Source organism: Dasypus novemcinctus, chromosome 22 (assembly GCF_030445035.2).
Source record: "Dasypus novemcinctus isolate mDasNov1 chromosome 22, mDasNov1.1.hap2, whole genome shotgun sequence".
Lineage (NCBI taxonomy): Eukaryota > Metazoa > Chordata > Mammalia > Cingulata > Dasypodidae > Dasypus > Dasypus novemcinctus.
This window is the reverse complement of record NC_080694.1, coordinates 51,223,360-51,229,142: the sequence shown is the minus strand read 5'-3', so window position 1 is coordinate 51,229,142 and position 5,783 is coordinate 51,223,360. Positions and strand designations below refer to the sequence as shown.

The 5,783-nt window shown below is 47.0% G+C and overlaps 1 pseudogene; it reads right to left on the bottom strand.

The window, feature by feature from the left end:
- Positions 1-489: 489 nt before the first annotated feature.
- On the bottom strand, positions 490-3,022 carry LOC101419611 (F-actin-monooxygenase MICAL3 pseudogene; annotated as a pseudogene).
- Between the last annotated feature and the right edge of the window lie 2,761 nt (positions 3,023-5,783).

The window sequence follows — 5,783 nt, the reverse complement described above, 5'->3', positions numbered from 1 at the left end:
ATAAAGAACTTAGATAAAGAATGTTGACTTGAAAAAATTCCACATCCTATCTTTTTTTTTTTTTTTTTTTCCCCCCTAATTATTCAGCTTTTCTTCACAGGAGTCCTAGACCACAGCAATGCATATATATAATATACAGCAGTTGAGTCCTTTTTAAAAGAAGGTTCTGCACTCCAATCCCAGAAGGGAGTTTCATTTATTTGACTTGTTTAATCAGTTGGGTCCTGAGTGGCCAGGCTCCTTGGAAAACCCATCTCCCTGGGAATGGGGCCTGGACCAACACGCTGTGCCCCCACCCCAGCACCCACCAGTCTCTGTCGAGATTCCACCAGGCATTTATCTCTCACAGCGCTTCTCCTAGTGCCCTGACAGTGTCAACCAAAGGGCTGTCGGCACTTCATGAGAAAGACAGATTAGGGACAGCCTCGAGGCTGTAGAAGGCCTGCGCGTCATGACCAGCTCCCACGTGGGGACACGTAAAAAGCTTCCTCAGGTGGCACTAAGACAGGGGTTCTCAACCAGGGGCCTGTGAGCCTGAACTGAAATCCAGAAAAACATGATTCTTGTGGGGACGTGTTGGGGTGGCTGTGATATATTTATTAAACAATACACAGTAAAGCGTGGATTTAGTAAGGGGTCCGTGGTTTTCACCTGACTGGCAAAGGGAACAAAAAAGGTCAAGAGCCCCTGCGCTAAGAGTCGCAGGGTGGTGGCGCAGTACCCGCACTTGAAGCGGCTCTGGTGGAAGATCGTGCCCTTGGCACGCAGCCTCTCATCACGCACACCCGCGTCGCTGCCACCCGAGCTCTGCGGGAACTCCTTCTTGATGGAGCTCTGTCTCCTGGGCCAGTGGACTGTGGAGCGCGGTCTCGTCACACCTGGCCAGCAGCCAGTCGCCATGTTCTTCCCCTTGTTCTGGTTCCCCGCGGCAGCGCCCACCCTCCTGTCGGTGGGTGTGGGGTCTCTCTCCTCAGGAGCCCCCAGGAGGCTTCCTCCTCTTCCCGGCACTGCCCAAGTCCTTTTCCTTCTAATGCTTGGGAGAACGCTTCCAAGGGATGCTCTGGCCCAGTTTGCTGAGGAAGGAGATGGGGGATTCGGTGCTGGCTATTGGGATGGCCATCTCCTCGGCATTCAGGTCCAAGGTGTCCCCGGAGGGGAACGAATCTTTAGACATCTCGTAGAACTGCGTCAGATACATCACCATGGAGGGGGATGCCTAGCTCCTTCTCAACAATATCAAAGGCCAGCTGGTTGTTCTTCTCTATATTCTGCTCATCCAAAGTGTCAAAGACTGTCAGATCAAGGCAGCATCTGTCGATGATTGCACAAAGAGTCAGGCTGCTTTTCCAAGACGTGGTGAGGTCTGTCATGCTGGCCCCCACAGAGCCATCTGTCTGCCTTTGGCACCGACCCAGAAGTCTGCTTGAATGAGCAACAGACTAATCATGAGTCAACTTTGGGGTAGTTCAGGAATTCACCAGGTTCTCCAATTCCAGATGAATAACCTTCATTTCTCCAGTATCGTATAAATGGAGCACCTGGTTTGACCAGAGGAAGTTGATGTTAATATTACTGGGATACCTGGTGACAGGGTTGATGCTGTATTGGCTGTATTTTTACTCACATTCTCAGGTAGTCTGAGGCAGTAACCTCTAAATGCTCTGCCTCTCAGCCAGCACTTCCAAGGGGCTTGTTCCTAGAGACCAACTTCATACCATCCAGGCAGAGTCCATAGCAGCTAGGACACCCTGGGCTATTCCTGTCCCCATTGACCAGAAAGGCTCGAGGAGGCTTCCCCCACCAGGGTCACCAGTAACTGGTGCCCACTGTGCTCCCACGCCAAGGCTGCATTCTCAGAGGTGTCCGTGCAAGTGAAGTCAAACCTGGCCACATCGCGCTATCCATAGTGACTGATGGCAAAATCCAGGGATGGCACTCCTACTGCCTGGAAAATCTGCCATCTCTCAGGCGTAGCTGAGCAGAGCCTCTTGATCCACATTCTCCCAGGAAAGCAAGAACTCTGTGTCCATGTAGTCATGTATGGACAATATGACAAAGGGGTGCAGTATCACCTCTTTGTCAAGTAAACTCTGCCTTTTTTGGCTGTCATTACAAAATAGTGCATTGCGTCTTTGTAAGAGATGATGTTCTTCAAGTCGATATACCTGGTTCCCTCAGTTCCGGAAAACTTTCTGGTTAAATTAAAAGCAACACCACTGATCCCTTCCACTTTGGCTTCTGCATTTGTACTCCAGTTAATAAAATTTGTTGTAATGGCAAAAAAGTTGTCATAACGGCAGTGGCCAGTGCACCACAAAATTCTTTCTGACAAAATCCTTCCAAGGTGTTCCAATGGCCATCCCTGCCAATCCCTGTATCATACTCTGATGCAGGATACATTTTGGAGTGCACCAGTGCCCACCATCCTATCTGTTCACTCTCTCTGTCCTCTGGAGGCTGTACAAGTCCTTGGAATTCCACATTGACCTGGATTTCAATGCCTAGGATCAGGGCTACTTTCAAAAGTATTAGTTGGAGCTGCCAGATACTGATACAATAGATGGCTCCAGCTCAGAGCTGGCCATAGAACTTCTTGGCACACAGACCTTGCTGAGCAGGGATAGTGAATGCCCAGAGATGTAAGACATTTTGCAGGAGAAGGCAACTCATTTCTCAATAATAACCACCTTTGCACCCAGCAAGGATAAGTCAATGGCTAGGTGGAGGCCACAGGGGCTGGTCCAATGACAGGACACTTTGTATTCGTGCATGCTTCTCCCTTCTTGAAGTCTCTGTGGCTGCCCCATTTGTCCAGCTTTACCCAAAGGGCTTTGGCTTTCCAGTAGTTAGGCTTGAACTTGAGCTTGAGCTTGTGATGGGAGGAGCGATAGGCCCTGGGCTTCAGGTCCAGGTGGACACAGAGCTCTTGGAAGACCTTAGGGGTTTCCCTGCACGTGGTGGCCTGGACAAATCTGTCAAAGAGGACAACAGCTTGATTCGTCTCATTCTTCCTTTCCTCCATGAGCCTGCACTCTCTGCTCCCTTTATACTGGGCCAGCTGGTGGTCCACCTGGCACTGTCACATTCACCTCCTGGTCCAGCCAAGACTGACAGTAGAAGCCTTTGTTCCAGGAGGCCACGAGTGGAATCTTCCCAATGTTCCCTCCACCTTATGCTGGCGTGTCCCAGCGACCACTGCTGCCAAATCCCCTCTGGGCTCCTGAGCCCTGTGGCCCCAGCCCACCATGTCTGGCCCAGGCTGCAGTGGCAGAAGCAGCGGCACCACTGCTGGTGGTTGGGTGGGCACCAAGTTTTGTGTTTTTTTCAATCATTGCACATAATGTTTTGGCTCCATTAAGACAGACTATTTTCCATAATAGCCAATACTTGTTGAGCTAGGTTCTCCTGAGAAATTACTTCCTAAGAATAGGTCCATGCATGCTGGGACACCTCATGAATTCTTTTAGATCATGAGAGTCCTGTAAATGGATTCCTATTTCAATACATTAAGCAATACTCAGGTGACTTTACAAAATACCCAACTACTCATATCAGGCAGCTTGTGTCCTACGAGGGTTAGTCTTGTTGATCATTTATCTTGTGTAACAAACTTACCAAAACCAGCTTTACAGAATTTTAGGTACTTGTGTGATGTTAAACTTTCATAATCCAACTGAAATACAAAAGCCATCAGCCCCCCGCCCCCCCCCGAACTCCCCATTGCACACATACATGCACAGCACACATTGCAGGCACTTTTTCCCTATTCCTTCAAATATCATCTCCAGATATAACAAGGCAGGAATATGCATTGAGAGATGTTTATTTTTCTAAAAATTATAAAGAGCCAAATAACTCTTATTTCCTCATTTAAGACTTGCACTTAAATGTACTTTTCACCTAAAGTATTTTCATGGAAGAGCTCACATCTCCTGTGCTCTTTTCCTTTTCTTTGAAGTTCAAACAAAAATGCTACCATAATTTCCTCATGGTAATCCTTGCTCAGCTATTCCAATAGCAGTATATTCATGGGAACAGAGGACTATAACAGAGAAAGTCTCTGCCCAAAGAATGCTTGCCACAAAATGTGTTCTCTGAATTACACAAACATGCAGAAGTGTTTGTTGTGGTTTATGTTTAGTCTGGTATCTCCCCCCTGAAATTGTTTTGTAGTACATTTTCTCTCCATTTCCTTGCCCTCTTTTCCATACTCAGGTGAGTTTGTTTTTATTTAATCCTCTTTTTCCCATCTTCCCACTTTGCTGCTCTTGAAAAGAAGATCCATTTTTGCTGTGAAATATAATTACTGAGTAATGTACAAATACATGGCCACGTATGTTCTAAAGGAACAGCTGCAAAATTGCTAATATTAGGTCTAATTTGGCTACAATAAATTAGCAAATGTGTGGAAGCACAATGATGACAGCATAATTACAACAAAAGTCGATGTGCTGAAGTATACGGATGACAAAACATACTAATTTTAGAGAGGAAAAAGAACCTTACACCAAAGGAAACGCATGTGATGAACAGACGGGACTAATAGCTCAGCTACATACACTTAATGTGGCCAGTCACTGTAGAAAACAAAAAGATAGATGAAGCCGCTCAAAAATCTAGCACTCACAAGCAATGCAGTCTGAAACCATTAACTGTCAGGGGTAATAACACTCAAAGAGCTCGAGTGTAGTGAAACGGCGGCGCTTTCCTGGGATGGGAGCGGCTGTTCACTTGCACACCTGTGAAGAGGGTGCTAGCTCTACCCCCACGTTCATTGTAACAGAGGCAGGAAAAACAACACTAATAATGCACAGCATAAACGGAAATAGCAGACAGCAGAGAGTGACATTTGCATGGTCCCAGTAAGCTTGTTAGCTGAAGTGGGTTTTAATTAGCTATTTTCCAGCAAGCAAACGAGCAAATTAGTGGCAGCTATAAACAAGAAGAGACAATCAGGCCCCAAGAAAAGGTGAAACGATCGGGGTGCTTTTGCAGGGGTAGGCAGGAGAGGGCAGGGAAACACAAAGCTTCTATTTGAATCATTTTTCAGTCACAGAATTAAAGAACATTATCCCTGAAAGCACCAGGGACATCCTTCAGTTCTCCCTTCTCCTTTTCCCAGTTAGGAACCTGAAGTCCAAAAGGCTTAGCTGACTAAGTTCTGAACATGGGTCTTAAAAAAAACAAAAAAACAAATGTGTCTCCCAAGTCTGGGTTCTCCAAAATTCTGTTTCCAGAACCCTGTGTATAGATCAGCCCCTTAAGAAGTGCAAAACGGGAAACAAGCTTGGCCCAGTGGTTAGGGCATCTGTCTACCACATGGGAGGTCCACAGTTCAAACCCCGGGCCTCCTTGACCCATGTGGAGCTGGCCCATGCGCGGTGCTGATGCGCGCAAGGAGTGCCCTGCCATGCAGGGGTGTCCCCTGCGTAGGGGAGCCCCACGCACAAGGAGTGTGCCCCGTAAGGAGAGTCGCCCAGCGCAAAAGAAAGTGCAGCCTGCCCATGAATGGCGCCGCACACATGGAGAGCTGACACAGCAAGATGATGCAACAAAAAGAAACACAGATTCCCGTGCCACTGACAACAACAGAAGCGGACAAAGAAGAACACGCAGCAAATAGACACAGAGAACAGACAACTGGGGCGAAGGGGAAGGGGAGAGAAATAAATAAAATTTTAAAAAAAATTTTTTTTAATTAAAAAAAAAAGAAGCACAAAACCATGTGCAAATTTTGCAAAGGAATTTAGGAATACAATTGGCTATAGCTTTGGGCTCAACTC